Source organism: Mirounga leonina, unplaced genomic scaffold, assembly GCF_011800145.1.
Source record: "Mirounga leonina isolate KUSES-001 unplaced genomic scaffold, KU_Mleo_1.0 Mir_165, whole genome shotgun sequence".
Lineage (NCBI taxonomy): Eukaryota > Metazoa > Chordata > Mammalia > Carnivora > Phocidae > Mirounga > Mirounga leonina.
The window spans coordinates 17,398,121-17,414,899 of NW_023270415.1; the positions used below are offsets into that span (position 1 = coordinate 17,398,121).

General features: G+C 36.4%; 1 long non-coding RNA gene and 1 pseudogene across 1 annotated transcript in view; both read right to left on the reverse strand.

The window, feature by feature from the left end:
• The window catches only part of LOC118014881, a 170,072-nt gene that overhangs the window by 52,824 nt on the left and 100,469 nt on the right, over positions 1–16,779 (reverse strand). The gene's annotated exons all lie outside the window — the stretch shown is intronic.
• Positions 10,767–11,328, reverse strand: LOC118014878 (annotated as a pseudogene).

Genomic DNA, 16,779 nt, shown 5'->3' on the forward strand with positions numbered 1-16,779 from the left:
AGACATTTTTCCAAAGACGACATACAGATGGCCAACAGACACATGAAAAGTTGCTCAACAAAACCATTAGGGAAATGCAAATGAAAAATATGATGAGATATTACCTCATACCAGTAGATAAGAAATAATAAGTGTTGGTGAAGATTTGGAGAAAAATGAACCTTTGTACACTGTTGCTGGGAATGTAAATTGGTGCAGCCCCTGTGGGAGAGTAGGGAGGTTCCTCAAAAAATTAAAAATTGATATACCATATAATCTAATAATTCTACTACTGGGTATTTACCCAAAGAAAATGAAAATGCTAATTTGAAAAAATACATGCAACTCTTTGTTTACTGCTGCATTATTTACAATAGCCAAGATATGGAAGCAACCTAAGTGCCCATTGATAGATGAATGGATAAAAAAGATGTGATACACACACACACACAGGAGTATTACTCCAACATAAAAATGAATGAGATTTTGCCATATGTGACAACATGGATGGACCTAGAGGGTATTTATGTTCAGTGAATAAGTCAGACAGAGAAAAACAAATACCATGTGATTTCACTTACAAGTGGAATCTAAAAATCAAAACGAATAAACAAACAAAGAACAACAGAAATAATCTCATAAATAGAACAAACCGTGGTTGCCAGAGGGGAGGGGGATTAGGAGATGGGTGCAATAGGTGAATGAGACTGAGACATAAACTTCCAGTTATAAAATAAATAAGTTACAGAGATAAAAAGTATAGAACTGGGACTATAGTCAATAATGTTGTGATAATATTCATGGTGACAGATGGTAGCTACTCTCGTCCTGGTGAGCACTGTGTAAAGTATAGAGTTGTTGTGTCAGCTGCACACCTGAAACTAATAAAACATTGTATGTCAACTATACTTCAATAATAAAAAAAAAATGAACCATGAAAAATTTAAGACCTTATGGTCCCCAACATTCTGCAGGCGGGTAGCAGGATGAGGAAGCCGCTCAGCTGCCAGGGGGTACATGTTTTCCTTCAGAAGTGGCCAAGAAGGATAATGGAAAATTACCTCTCAGAAGGTGGAGTCAAGAGTCATGAGAACAATGAAAAGAAAAGCTATTCCCAGGGAACAGAACTGGAGCCTAAACAAAGAACATTTCCTACCTTCAGGTTGGGGACTTGGCAACATTTGCCCAGGGGGATTTCAGAATTGCTACAGACCAGTGACTGCTTCCCCTTCTGTGATGGGCTATTTATTTTTGCTATCCTGTGTCTGTCCTGTATGGTATGTTGAGTGGGTGTACTATTCAGAAAATTATCACTTCTGTCTCCCCTTTCTCACTTATATGAAGAATATCCTACCCTCTCCATTGATGTTGACCACATGAGTTGTTTTGGCCAATGAATGTGAGCAGAAGCTTTGAATGTGCTTGCAATATTTGACTTGATCTCTCTGCCTTTCATGTTCCCACCCCCTACGTTAAGAAGAGTTTGCCTAGGGGCGCCTGGGTGGCTCAATCATTTAGCGTCTGCCTTCAGCTCAGGTCATGATCCCAGGGTCCTGAGATCGAGCCCCACATTGGGTTCCCTGCTTGGCGGAAAGCCTGCTTCTCCCTCTCCCTCTGCTTGTGTTCCCTCTCTCGCTGTGTCTCTCTCTGTCAAATAAATAAAATCTTTAAAAAAAGAAGAAGAAGAGTTTGCCTAGGAGCCACTGTTCCTTTAACCTCGGTCCTAGAATGAAAGACTCCTGGAACATACCTGAACCCGACCTGCAGCTCAGAGCAGGACTGCTGTAGCTGCCCAGTCAATCTGTAACTAAGGTAAAAACATTTTGTTATTGGAAATCACTGAGAATTTTTGGTACACAACAAAAGCTGATTAATACACACAGCAAAGGTTCCCAAGGAACTGAGGGATGACTCTAGATGGGGTTTGCACATAATAAAGGTAAGGGAGAAGGTGGAAGAGAAAGTTGTAGGGTGTTTCCAGGTAATGATCCACTTTATCTCCCAAATCAGGATAGGGTATTCCAAACATCATATTCATGGGAGACACTAGAAGTTTCTCAAATGACTAGAGTCCAGCAATTTATATCAAACTTTAATAATTAGTGATACCATTAAAATCCAGATAATAACTATAGTCCCAAACAAGGTCCTATAATATAGAAACTCCTTGGGAATGAGATTGTGATATAAAATGCTAATGAATATTAGAACTTCTTAGATCATTTTAATGCAGAATACACAAATCTTAATGACACAATCTCAATTGTGTTTTTCTGATAACTATCTTGAAAGCAATTATTAAAATAGACATCTAAGGGAAAAATTAACTGCTATATTTATAGAACAAAATTTAAAAAGCACTTGTTCATCTTTTGAGCTATAAGTTTGCACCTGTAAGATGAACAAAAGTAATATTAAAACTTTTTACTGAAAAATTACTTGCCAACAATGGCTTAATAATAATTTTGATACTTATTTTGCACTGATACAAACTTTATACATTTAATTTCATGCAAAGCAATATTTGATCCAACAAAATACCAACACAACAAAATAATTCAGACTTACCCATGAAGTTTGTTTTAACAGGAATTGACCTATGTTCAATGACTGCAAACCACTTTAACTGGTTTTACTTGTTTATATAAGAGACATTTTTAAAAAAGACATTTATTTCCCATTTTTCCTGGCATTAACTAGGGACAATCTTGCCACAATTCTACTTTACAAAACTACAAGGAAGGAACACTCAATTTGATGTTCATGTGAAACATAATTACCCACTTTTCTTCCTTTACAACATGTACTCCATAGTCAGGATGACAAGCCAAAAAGTACATAATACACTGCCTGTCATTAATAACAAGTATGCTCTTTTGAAATTATTTCACAATAACACTTATTCAAAATATCCTTTACTTGTTTTTTTTGACTATTATATTAGAGCACCTCAACAAGTATTGCCTGCTTCAAATCAAAGAGAGAAATAAAAATTTATTGAATAAATGAGTTGACTAGATGCAATCATAAATAAGTATTGTAAATTTTAACATGTACAGTTTCATCTCTGCCCATGTCTCTTAAGGAAGTTACACTGGCAGGGTAAGGGTCTGTGTGCCAGGATTATAGAAAGATGTAGCTCTTCCATCTTGCCCTAAATAAATATCATGCATCCTTCGAGGCTCTTCACAAAACCCACATACTGAATGAAGTCTTTCTTGAGTCTCCCAAGCATATCTGATCTCATTTTCCTTTAAATCCATAGTGTGTAATTTGCCTCTCTATAAGAATAACAAAGCTAGTAAGAGTCAAAATTATACTGACTTATCATTGAGAACTTCCAAAGTGCTTTGACCATGCTAAAGGATATTATTCACCATCTCATTTCTTCTTTACAGCACTCCTGCAAAGCAGGTATCATTATTTCCACTTTATACATGAGGAAACTGGGAAAGAATTTGAATTTAGGATTTAACTTAAAAAAATGATAGTCTTAATAATTCTGCTGGAAATAAAAGGTTTTTTTTTTTTTTATTTCCTAAAATGTTTGGTATTGGCCCTCTATATAACTTTCTGTTCCTCAGAGAGGAGCCAGCCACACAACAAATGTAGTCCTATAGAGATCACCTTACAGGATCTAAACTGAGATGTCCCTGAGACTTTAGTTATGATGCAGAATAAACTGTATCTGGTAATAACTTTAGCACTGTATTTTTTGGATATGTGATTCACTTATTATTTTAACCTTCCAAAGCCAAAAATTTTAAAGCACTCAACTCAAACTACTTTTATTGGCCTGGAAATGTTTTATTGCAGTTTGGCTGACATTTTCTTTCACAAATGTCATGAGCACTGCTTAAAAATGAATTATGTTAGAGTGTACAGTACTACCTTTGTTTTGAAAAAATATTATGATTTTATGAGCACATGAGGTGGGTCTCATGGGAACCAATATTAGCAATATATAGCTTCCTGATTTTCCAGGCATGCTTATATTTCTATTTAGCGTAAGGAGCTTGGCTTGGAAAAAGGCATAGATTTAGATTTACTTTTCTGGGATTATGTTGAATTCTCATAATAGCCTTTAAAGGACAGTCCACTACGACTTAACTAAAATCTTGCACATAGGCTGTTCATATTCCTTCCTATTTTGTAGCTTTAGCTCTGGTAATTGTTGTTATGTTAACACTGGTGTTCAGTGGGTCACTGAAATCAAATTAATGCAGGCATCTGAAAAATCAAGCATCATTTGAGTTCATTCATCAATATTCTCAAATATAAAAGGTACAAAATGAAGGAAAAGGGATGCTATTTATTATTAGCCTTGGAGAATCCTGAATGGATGGACATAGATTGTAAGCATTTTACTGGAAAAATAAAAATTATTTGTGGAAAAAAAATCCTAATTAAAGAAAATAAACACCAAAATAAGGACAAACTTCTTCAACAAATTCTTTTCCGAGTCTTTAATAAAAATACTCAAGTCTCAAATTGCATTTCCTAGGTCTCTGGAAATGCCTGTAGATTCTCCCTAGTTTCTTGGGCCAAGCACAGGGTTCTCCAAGTGTGGTCCCAACCATTAGCTCCATCATCATCTGGGAACTTGTTAAAAATATAAAGTCTTGGGCCTCTCCTAGGCCTCCAGAACCAGAAACCTGAAGGTGGAGTAAGCAATCTGTATTTTAACAAATTCTCCAGACACTCAGATGTTCTGCTCTGAAGTTTGGGAACCTCTGGCCTATAGAAATTATTCTCAAACATTTCTGCACAGTAAAATCCCCTGGACAGTTTGCTTAACCATGGGTCCCTAATCCAGCCCTTAAGATTTAGTGGTAGTAAATCCAGGGAATTACCTGGGACTCTGCATTATTTTATTATTATTTTTAAATAAAGCAGGTCATTCTGATTTAGGTGGTCTGTAGCCCACAATTTGAAAAATTCTGGCTTGAAGTGGAATTTAAGTGTTGACAAAAAGAGTATTTTTTTTTTCCCACAAAATTCCCCTCCACAATTGAGCAAAAGCCTTTGAACTCTGACTTCCATCTATAATTTATTTAGTCTAAAGAATCCCTGCTTGCAGAGGTATTCCCTCATTCCCCCACTGTCTGAGGGACCTGAAACCTTTGTGGGCTCCATCTCTTTGGCTTTGCCCACAGCTTCCACAGGTGTAGCGTGTGTTTCATTACAGAAGCTTACACAAAAGAAGTGATGTAGTCCATACATTTGCAGGATGTAAAGTATTAAGTATATGCTCAGACAAGATAAAACACAAGTGAGGATCTAATTTTTTTTTCCTGAGATAACTGGAAGGAGATCCCTTCAAGAAAAGGGACCTCAATCCTTACATATCCTGCCATGAGAATACTTTGTTCTAAAGGTGACTTTTAAACGGAGTTTTGGAAATTATTCATTTAATCCATGGACACTACTAAAAATACTAATGGAAGTAGGGGAATTCTTGGTTCACTTTATGATTCTTCTAATGAATTTCTGCTTGCTCTATAGGTCTTTCCACTTTGTGTGGTAAGAGGGAATATAAATTTTTGGATAAAAAGAAATAAATAAAAAGAAATAAAAAGAAAGATATATGCTGTATACTGGTTTCAATACAGAAGGAATACTACAGAGATGTATATATGAATATAAATGTCCCATAGCTCCCTCCAATTTTATCTACTGAATATATTTTTCAAATAGCCTTTTTCCCCCTTAATTTAAGAATATATGCCCATTCTAAAACATTACACATAATCTCCCATTCTGAGGTAAGCACTGTTGATATTTTGGTGTAGATCTTTCAAATTTTCCCCAATATGTATATTTATTAAAAATGGTACCTACTTGGGGCACCTGGGTGGCTCAGTTAGGTGTCTGCCTTTGGCTCAGGTCACGATCTCAGGGTCCTGGGATCGAGCCCCTCATTGGGCTCCCTGCTCGGGGGGGAGCCTGCTTCTCCCTCTCCCTCTGCTGCTCCCCATGCTTGTGCTCTCTCTCTCTCTGTCAAATAAATAAATAAAATCTTAGAAAAATGGTACCAACTTTTTTGTTAACTAATATGTGTGGGCATTCTTCTATATCATTAGAATGGAAAATCCTGTATTTCCTAAAGCATGATTTGTAGTATGTGCCACAACTGATGTGTGAGATTATTTTTTGATATTGTATGAATATATTTTAAATATTTTCAGTGATTACATTTTTTGTGAATAATTGAAAAATATAGGATATTGAGCCTGTAATCTTGCAGATGCTGCTGCTTCTGCAGATACTGTAACAAGACCAAGGAAGGAAGCACAGTGATAATCAACTTGATGAAAAATGTGTGGATTACACTGTGATCCTCAGTTATGTCCATGTATATCTTGGATGACTTCTGGGAATTGAGTGGTGGTCAACCCTGTCAGGTCCAGTTTTCCCTTTTAATGACAATGTTTTATCTCTTGTCAAATTCTGAAATGATAGTCAAAGATAGCCTGCCTATGAATTTAATAAAAGTCAGTATAATGCCCTACCCTGGATAAAAGGAGAAACTAAAGAAAATAATTTGTATAAATGAATATACATTTTAGTAGTTAAATGCTTGAGCTTGACTATAGTGGAGAATATAATGGGAGATTTGCTGAGACTATGAAGATGCAAGCGTAGACAGATACAGGTGAGTTTCAGGGTGACTTCAGGGCACCATGGCTATCGGATAGGCTGATTTTTCCAAAATTGTGAACAATGTTTGGTAAAGTTGTGAAGAAAACAGAATATGGTCTTGCCTGATGTACAAAGCTGCTATATTTCTGGAAAAATCGGTGTATAGTAAAACTGTGCAAAAATTTTGCATCTACATGTTAGAAAGATTCAGGTCTGGCTTAGGTAATTATAAATTATGAATAATATTTAGGTCTGGCTCACTAGTTTTTTCACTGACTTGGATATTCTGTGAGACATATAAAGTCACTTGGAATTATCAGTCAATTCTTGTTCACATGGGAATATGCCTGGCATTGCAGGCTAACATCTCTGGTCCCTGCCTAACAAAGCCAGGAGTGCCTCCAACCCCTGATGATTGCAACAACCAAAAACACTCACAAATTTCTGAAATGCTTTCAGGCCATAGCACAGTTCCTGAGAGCCGTTAGTGAAAATCACACAGAGGGCTAGTGTGGATTCTTGTATACTGACTGTCCATGTGACAACCGTGCTCTTTTCTGAAGTACATCAAAAGGACACTTTTTTTTTTTTAAAGATTTTGTTTATTTGAGAGAAAGAGAGAGAGACAGAGAAACAGCATGAGAGGGGAGAGGGTCAGAGGGAGAAGCAGGCTCCCCGCTGAGCCGGGAGCCCGACGTGGGACTCAATCCCAGGACTCTGGAATCATGACCTGAGCCGAAGGCAGTTGCTTAACCAACTGAGCCACCCAGGCGCCCTCAAAGGATCACTTTTTGAAGTTAAAAATCATTTAGTATGCCAGCTATGTAGAAATACACATAATTGCCATTTGGAATCAGACATGCACTTCATTTCTTTTCCTGACTCAGCCTGTTGTACATTGGTGGTGAAAAAAGATTTCTAATGCAGAAAAGTGAAGTTTATGACAGGAATAAAGGGTATTAATTGTGATTCGATTAAATCAGTCACATTTTTTGCTAGGTAGCAGCACCAAAATCAATGCATTAAAAACATTACTTCCAGTCAATGCATTAATAGCATTACTTTGTATTCTTTTTTTAAATTGAAGAATAATTGACATACGATATTGAATTAGTTTCAAGTGTACAACATAGTGACTTGGTAGATATATACATTATGAAATGATCACAATAGTCTAGTTACCTTCCAACACCATACAAAGTTGTTAACAATATTATTGACTGTATTCCCTATGCTGTACAATATATCCCTGTCTGGAAGACTGTACCTCTTAATCATCCATCCCCCTGTCTGTCTTCCTGCTGGCAACCATCACCTTGTTCCCTGTATCTATGAGTTTCTATTTTGTTTGTTCATTTGTTTTGCTTTTTGTGTTGCACATATAAGTGAAATCATACAGTATTTGTCTTTCTCTGTCTGACTTATTTCACTTAGTGTAATACCATCTAGGTCTATCCATGTTATTATGAATAGAAAGATTTCATTCTTTCTTATGGATGAGTATATATTGTTTATATATTAATATTAATATTAAAATAAACAAATATTATATATAATATAAATATATTAAGTCTTCCACTCCATTAGCATGGAATATCTTTCCATTTATTTGTATTGTCTTTAATTCCTTTCATCAATGTCTCACAGTCTTTCACCTCCTTGGTTAAACTTATTCCTAGATATTTTCTTCCTTTTGATGCAACTGCAGATGGGATCGCTTTCTTAATTTCTCTTTTTGATAGTTCATTATTAGTGTATTAGAAACGTAACATATTTTTGTATATTGATTCATATCCTGCAACTTTACTGAATTCATTTATTAGTTCTAACAGTTTTCTTTTTTTCATGGAGTCTTTAGGGTTTTCTATATATAGTATCATGTTATTGCAAATAGTTTTCCTTCTTCCTTTCCACTTTGGATGCCTTTTATCTCTTTTCCTTGCTGAATTGCTGTGGCTAAGACTTTTAATACTATGTTGAATAAAAGTGGAAGAGTGAGCATCCTTGTCTTGCTCCTGATCTTTGAGGGAAAGCTTTCAGTTTTTCTCCACTGAGTATGTTAGCTGTGGGTTTTTCATATATGGTCTTTACTGTGTTGAGGTATGTTTCCCCCATACCCATTTTGAGAGTTTTTATCATTAATGGATGTTTAGTTTTGTCAAATGCATTTTCTTCTTCTATTGAAATGATCATATGATTTTTATCCTTTGTTTTGTTAGTGTGGTGTATGACATTGATTGATTTGCAGATGTTCAACCATCCTTGCATCACTGGAATAAATCCCACTTTAATATATTGTTGGATTTGGTTTGTTAATCTTTTTTTTTTTTTTTTTGAGAATTTTTGCATCTGTGTGCATCAGGGATATTGGCCTGTAATTTTCTTATAGTGTCCTTTGTCCAGTTTACTTATCAGGGTAATGCTGGTCTTGTATAATGAGTTTGGAAGCATTCTTTTCTCTTCAATGCTTTGGAATAGTTTGAGAAGGATAGGTATTAACTCTTCTTTAAATATTAGGTAGATTTCACCAGTGAAGCTGTCTGATCCTGGACTTTTAATAACTGATTCAATTTCATTAAGAGTGACTGTTCTGTTCATATTTTCTATTTCTTCCTGATTCATTCTCAGAATATTCTGTTTCTAGGAATTTCCATTTCTTCTAGGCTGTCCAATTTGTTGGCAAATAATTGTTTTAGTAGTCTCTTATGATCTTTCACATATCTGTGGTATCAGTTGTAACTTCTCTGCTTTCTTTTCTGACTCCATTTATTTGAGTCCTTTCTCTTTTTCTGTTGATGAATTTGGCTAAAGTTTCCTCAATTTTATTTTTTAAAGAACCAGTTTTTAATTTCATTGATCTTATCTATTGTTCTTTTAGTCTCTACTTCATTTATTTCCACTCTGATCTTTATTATTTCCTTCCTTCTACTAACTTTGGGCTTTGTTTGTTCTTCTTCCCCTAGTTCTTTTTAGGTTTAAGGTTAGATTGTTTATTTGAGACTTTTCTTGTTCTTGAGTTGGCCTGTATCACTATAAACTTTCCTCTTAGAACTGCTTTTGCGTCCCACAGATTTTGGAATGTTGTGTTTTTATTTTCATTTGTCACAGGATATTTTTTTATTTCCTGTTTGACTTTTTTCACTGACCCATTGATTGTTTAGTAGCATGTTGTTTAGTCTCCATGTTTGTTTTCCCAGTTTTCTTCTTGTAATTGATTTCTAGTTTCATACCGTTGTGATCAGAAAAGATGCTTGATATGATTTTAATCTTGAATCTAATGAAACTTTTGTGGCCTGAAATGTAATCTATACTGAAGAATGTTTCATGTGCACCTGAGCAGAATGTATATTCTGCTGTCTTCAATGCAATGTTCTGTATATATCGATTACATCCATCTAGTCTAATGTGTCATTTAGAGCCAATGTTTCTTAATTTCCATCTAGATGATCTATCCATTGATGTAAGTGGAGTGTTAAAGTCCCCTATTATTATTGTATTATTGTCAATTTCTCCCTCCGTGTCTGTTAATATTTGCTTTATATATTTAGGTGCTCCTTTGTTGGCTGCATAAATATTTATAATTATTATATCTTGTTGTATTACTCCTTTAGTCTCTTACAGCTTTTGTTTTAAAGTCTATTTTGGGGCACCTGGGTGGCTCAGTCTGTTGGGCATCTGCCTTCTGGCTTGGGTCATGATCCTGGGGTCCTGGGATTGAGCCCCATGGTGGGCTCCCTGCTCAGTGGGGAGTCTGCTTCTCCCTCTCCCTGCTCATGCTCTCTCTCTCTCTCAAATAAATAAAATCTTAAAAAAATAAAAATTAAAAAAATAAAGTCTATTTTGTCTGATATACATATTGCTACCCCAGCTTTCTTTTTGTTTCTATTTGCATAGAATATCTTCTTCTATCCCTTCACTTTCAGTCTGTGTGTCTTTAGATCTGAAGTGAGATCTGAGTCTCTTGTAGGCAGCATATAGATGGGTCTTGTTTTCTCTTTTTAATCTATTCACCCACCTTTTCTTTTGATTAGAACATTTAATCCATTTACATTTAAAATAATTATTGATAGGTATGTATTTATTTCCATTTTGTTAATTGTTTTCTGATTGTTTTGTAGTTCTTTTTTTTGTATATGAAAATTTAATATTGTCATGTTTTCACCATCAAAACTTATGATCTTGGTCTTTCCTTCTTGCCTTTGTATAAGGTCAAAAGAGAGACATTGGGTACTTTGACAACCTTAAAGCAAACGCCAGGAATGTCACTGACAACATGACCTTTGTGACCAAATCCAGCAACCAGAACCTCATCATTTTCCTCAATAAAATTCAAACAACTGTGTTGGGTTACAAAGGCTGTGGGTTTTGTTTTTGTTTTTGTTTTTGTTTTTGCCATTCTTGATCAGCTGGACCTGACACACTTCCTGATGGCAGAATTTGGCTGTTTGGCTTCAACCCCTACTTTTTCCAGCACAATTCCCTTCGTATGGGAAATGCTTCCAAAAGGGTTGGCCTTCAGGGCTGTGCTCACATGGGCTTTCTTGCACTGTTTATCATACCACTTCTGATCTTGTTGGTGGCTACGGAGCTTCCTGGAAGTATGAAGACCATGACACTTGCCCATCCTGCCAGTGCCATGGGCCTGAGCAAAAGAGCTGTAGTTCTTTTCTGTTCCTTTCTTCTTGTCTTGTCCCTTCCCTTGTGATCTGATGATTTTCTTTAGTGTTATGTTTGGATTTCTTTCTCTTTATTTTTTATGTATCTATTATAGGTTTTTGGCTTGTGGTTATCATGAGGTTCATATATAACAACCTATGTATTTAGTACTCTTTTAAGTTGGTGGTCACTTAAGTTGGAACACATTATAAAAACACTATTTTTTTATTCCCTATCCACCATGTTTTATGTTTTTGATGTCATATTTTACATCTTTTTATTTTGTGTTGGTGTTGTCCTACAGGTCCCTTTAACTATCTTCATTTTTAAAAATTCTTTTTTCTTTTCAATTTGGGTGATTTCTACTACCCTGTCTTCCAGATTGCAGATCCATTATTCTGTATCACTTAATCTGCTGTTTATTCCCTCTAGTGTATTGTTGATTTCTGTTATTATATCCCATAGCTCTGATTGGTACTTTCTTACATTCTGTCTCTTTACTGAAGTTCTCACTGTGTTCATCCAATCTTCTCCTGAGTTCATAAAGTAAACGTCTCTTTATGACAATTACTTTGAACTCTATTGGGTAGATTGCTTATATCTGCTTTGTTCAGTTCTTTTCCTGAGGTCTTGTCTTGTTCTTTCACTTGGAACATATTCCTCACTCTCCTATTTTGCCTAACTCTGTTTCTGTATATTAGATAATTCAGCTACATCTCCCAGGCTTAAAGAAGTGGCCTTATGTAGGGGTGTCCTGTGGGGGCCCAGAAGTGCAGTTCCCCTGGTCACCAGAACTAGGTGTTCCAGGGGTGTCCTGTGTGTGGGCTGCATGCCCCCTCCTGTTGTGGCAGGGTCATGACTGCTGCAGGTATAGTGGTGGGTGGGACTGGCCCAGAGCCAGACTTTGTTATATCTGTTTTTATAGTTATCTGATACCTAAGGTAATTATACTACATTTTTACTTATGTAGTGATAAAAAAATTACCTTTAAATTCTCTTATTTCAGTAAAGCGTGAGAGTTAATTTAAAGAAGATATTAAGTAGATATTAGTGCAGATGGTGCTATTCCAAAGATAGCACATGAATGATTAAAGTTCTGGAAAACTTCACCCACAACATTATTTTCATGAGTTAAACATAATCCATTTTACCAGTTTTCTAATATTGAGCTTTTAATTTGTTTTCTATTATAAATAATGCTTCAAAGAATGAACCTCTTCTAGCTAAATATTATTCATATCCATGATAATTCTTTTAGGAGAATTCACAGATGTGGAATTGTCAGGTAGAAGGGCAATGGTTGTATTATTTTAAAGTTTGAAATTAGTGTTCACTAACCATTTCTCTAAGCTTTTATTGAGACATGTAGGAGGTTAGTAAAGCAGTATTTATGACCCAGAGGAATACTTTCTTCTTTGTTAATCAAAAGGTTGCCTAATGCAATTGCCTTCAAGTGACTTCCAGGACCACATGACAATTCCTCCCACCCTGGGGAAGCCCCGTGGTAGGAAAAATGCTTGGTTGGAAGATCTAGTTTGTAGCTGATGTTACTCTTTCCACTTAATTAGCTTTGTGATCTTGTGCAAGTCACAACCTCTCTAAGTTATAATTTTCGCACTCATAAAATTGTACTAAAAATAATACACTGTTTACCTCACTGAGCTGTGAAGATTAAATGAAATGATATATGTGAAAATGGCTTGTAAATGCTAAAACATGATGTAAAATGTTGTTGGTGTTATAAAAGCGCAATATATGTTCCCCTCTTGAGAGATTTTGCAAGTACACGTCTCTGGCTTCACAGATACAAGTCATCTCATGCAATGCAGATAATTTTTTAATGCCATATGGAGACAGTATCGAGAGAAAGTGAATGGTATGAAAGAGAGTTAAATTCCAGTGAAAACCCTATCCTCTTCCCATGATACACATTATCTGAATGGTTTCTTGTCATGGATGGATTCAGGTAAAAATCATCCAAGCTGTCTATCAGAGAACAATGATGTTGACAAAATCCAGAGAGTAGAGCCCAACATGAGTGCAGTGTGTTCAGAAGGACAGGGGGCTAACACTGAGGGCACCTGGCTTTAGATTTAGCTCTGCCATTTAACTACCTGGAATCTGAATTTTCTCATCTGTAAAATAAGGGAGTTAGATTAAAATCTAGTCACTAGGTCTCCAAGGTCTCTGCTCATAGTAAGATTCTATGATTCTACGGCTCAGTTAAGAAATAAAGGGATTAGGGGCACTTGGATGGCTCAGTTGGTTAAGCGGCTGCCTTTGGCTCAGGTCCTGATCCCAGGGTCATAGGATCGAGTCCCGCATTGGGCTCCTTGCTCAGTGGGGCGCTGCTGCTCTCCCTGCTCATGTGCTCTCTCTCTCTCTCTCTCTCTCTCTCTCTCTGTCAAATAAATAAATAAAATCTTTGGGGGAAAAAAAGAAGAAATAAAGGGATTAACCTTCCCAAACTCCCATCCTGGGCAAGACAGAAAATGCTGAAGCTAGAAGGTCTCAGCTGGGCCTTTGGGAGGAGCAAAGATTCTACTCTGTGACATCATAATATCCAGCCCAGGCTTAGCCATGGCTACTGAGTAGAAGGTAACAGAAGGTTCAGCTATTGATATATTAGAGGTGGGACGCTACCTGACTGAGCTAGAAGGAATCAGCCAGCCATGCCTCCAGTTCAGGTATGTAACAACTGCTAAGCTTAAAACAGAAATTGCTGGTATCTAAAAAAACAGGAGGAGAAGACCATAAGATGAGTGTATCTTCAGGCTTAGGAATAATAGTATAAGCACAGAGACTATGCACCAGATACTTTAAAGTGAGCAGGAAAAAGGCCAAAGATAGTCCCACCAGAAAGAGAGCTGAGGTGCATCCTCCCAACAGCCAGACTTATTTATTGTCATGAAGCCAGATGAGGACATTTCCAAGGCTGTTAGCTCCTCACTGTTCTCTCCCCAACCATTGCAAAAATGCAAAAGAAACAGTTACCTCAAAAAGTCAGTGTAAAATTACTTTGTAAAGTAGTTTACATTTATTGCCTGGTAATGTTTATTCTTTTAATAGCTTCTCCCCAAAATGACAGGGAAAAATAACTAAACAAAAAATAAGTTAACTTAAAGAAGTATTTTAATAGAAGATAGTATAAAAATAAAAACAAAAGTAATAAAAAGAGGAGAAATAAATTTATTATGGGTTAGCAACCAAGATTAATTCTAAAGTCTGGTTTTGAGATTTCAAGGCTTAAAAGGCAAAAAGGCCATCATCTCCTATAAACAGTGAAAGAGAAGGGCCTTATGGTTGAGAAGTAGGTAAAATAGTTCAGCTGGAACCATTTACAGCTCCTCGCCCTCTAAAGCACTCACGCCGGTGAAATCATCACTGGGGATGCAGACATTTCTGTTTTCTTTACCTTGCCTTGGGGTTTTGGCTTCTAAAGTATTTGTTTCTTCCTGGAGTCTTGGGGCCCTGAGAGGCTCGAGTGACGGGCAAATAGCTGTTCTGTTTACCAGTAGGGCGGAGCATGGGGTGGGTGCCAGGTCCTGACTCATCTCCATTGGCCTCTCTCCGTGTCTCAGCACACTGAGACCCCGGAGCCGAGTACAGGACTGTTGGGGCAGGCACGCTGAGATTTGCCTGCAAGAGCTAAGTTTATTGCCACATTCCCTCAGTAGAAGCAGCAGGCTAGTGTTCTGACAGGTAGATTAGTTACCCACAGGAGACCCCACCAGCAATAGACAAGGAGAGGGGAGACCCAATCTCTAACCACAGGACACAATTTTAACACTCTCTGGCCTCCCAACACATCAGGAATAAATATATCTCAGCAGTAAGACCAACACTGTATACACCATAAAAGTAATAATAACCCAAAACGTGTCAATAAATCCAGAGGTCGAGATAAAAACAAAATGTACTTTCACATTAACTCTAGTATATATCCAACTTCCCTCTAGAGAAGGCACTATAATTTTTACAATTTCATTATGACCCAACCTCTTAGGTCCTTGCAAATTAAAACTTCATCAGTCCAATTTTTAGAATTCATTCTTAGTCAGTGACAACGAAGTTTAGGTCTAACCTAAAATAATATCCAAAAAACATAAAATGTCCTAACTTGTCTATACATATTTATTGACTATAATGTTCTCTGACCATTGTGTTAGTCACATACCACAGAATTTTAAGAGTTGGAAGGGAACTAAGAGATCATCCATTCCAATGTCTTCATTTCCAGAAGAAAAAACCAGCATAGAGAAGTTGTGTCTTGACTTAGGTCATTAAGCTAGTGAGTGCTAGCTTGGGGACCATAGCTTAAAGCCTCTTACTTTCAGCCTGGTGGCTCCTTCAATACTCCCTGCTCCTAATTCATGCTGAATGAATTTATTGGTTCTTATTTCAGCTATTTTAGAATATCCTAAGAGAGGAAATCTTATTTTACCCCCTTGATGTGGTTATTGGTAAATTCAAGTATTCTATGTAGGTGACACTAATCACCAAAGCTCTCCTAGCCTTTACAATCCAAATAAAATAAGCTTTGGTCAAGGTCAAGAAAAGGCACCCAAGACCTCATAGATAACAATGAAAATAAATCCTGGGCAATCGACAAGTTACTCTGCCTTGAGGCCGGATTAGGAGTAGTTTGCTGGGGAAAAAAAAAAGGCATTTATACCATTAACTGCGTTTTTGCTTTATAATAAATATGCAAACTTTCTGTGGCCTTGTCTTTTCCAGTTTAGGTAGATCGCTTTGTTTATGTATATGTGTGTGCATACTCTGTGATATATATATATGTGTACTCCATAAATAAATGTATATATGAGTGGAACACTTCATCTGGCAGGTGTGGATATTATACCATCTGTGGTAACTGGCCTATCCTTATTACCTAATATGTCTCCTTTATGAGCCTTTCCTAACTTATCCTGCAAATTAATATTTTATTTGGAATTACCTTGATAACTTAGGAGCTGCCTTAGATTTGTTTGTTTTATGTAGAGCTGTATATGTCTTGCATCTCTAATTAATCTGTAAGTTTGAGCCCAGGCACTCCCTGGATACAGACACTCAGAGCTTTTTCCAATTCAATTCACTGCAAATATATTAATATCTGTCTAAAGTCTCCAAATTTGAAAGAAAATGAAATGAAGAATTGCTAAGTATAAATATAGATCTTGTTTTCATAGTCATCAGTTCCAGAGGTCTGATGAATATTTTCTAGGTCACTAGATTGTTTTTTAACCAACTGAAAAACATATGTCCTGTAAGGATCTTCCATATGTTTCTAGCTATCCACACAGATTATCTTTAACAAAAAGAATTATTAAATGATCACTAATAGAAAAGAACATTCCATCATGACATAGGGCTTAAACAGGGCTGTGGTAGTATCTTTCAGCTTCCATATTAATTTCAAAGGTTGTGTAATATATTGAGTAATTTTGTACATACTATAGCATAAAACTACAGGAGAAAGTTGATTATGAAAAATGGAAGGAT